Below are 353 nucleotides of genomic sequence, written 5' to 3' on the forward strand. Positions count from 1 at the left end.
TTTTTTTTCTTTTTTTAATCTGTTCTGTCTCCTTTTTCTTTTGTCTCCTTTTTTATTTTTATTTTTTTTTTACTTTTTGTCTCCTTTTTATTTTTTTTTTTAGGTTTTTTGTCTCCTTTTTTCTTTTGTCTCCTGTTTCATTTTTTTATATTTTACTGTTTTTGTCTCCTTTTGTCTCCCTTTTTGTCTCCTGTTCTCTTTTGTCTATTCTTTTTTACTCTCTCCTGTCTCCTTTTTATTTTTCTTTTTTTTCTGTCTCTTTTTTTATTTTAATTTAATTTAGTTTTATATATTTGGGGTGTATACGCAGCTCTACGCGGAGACACCAGCAACGCATCCTCTCTGTCTTGACG

At 28.6% G+C, this 353-nt stretch overlaps 1 protein-coding gene across 1 annotated transcript in view; it reads left to right on the forward strand.

Moving 5' to 3' along the window:
- Positions 1–353, forward strand: part of EMH_0084240 (zinc carboxypeptidase, putative) — a gene marked incomplete at both ends in the record, with an annotated part of 8,840 nt that overhangs the window by 6,957 nt on the left and 1,530 nt on the right. The window lies entirely within an intron of this gene.

The sequence above is a fragment of the Eimeria mitis genome, genomic scaffold (genome assembly GCF_000499745.2).
Source record: "Eimeria mitis Houghton genomic scaffold, Emh_scaff114, whole genome shotgun sequence".
NCBI lineage: Eukaryota > Apicomplexa > Conoidasida > Eucoccidiorida > Eimeriidae > Eimeria > Eimeria mitis.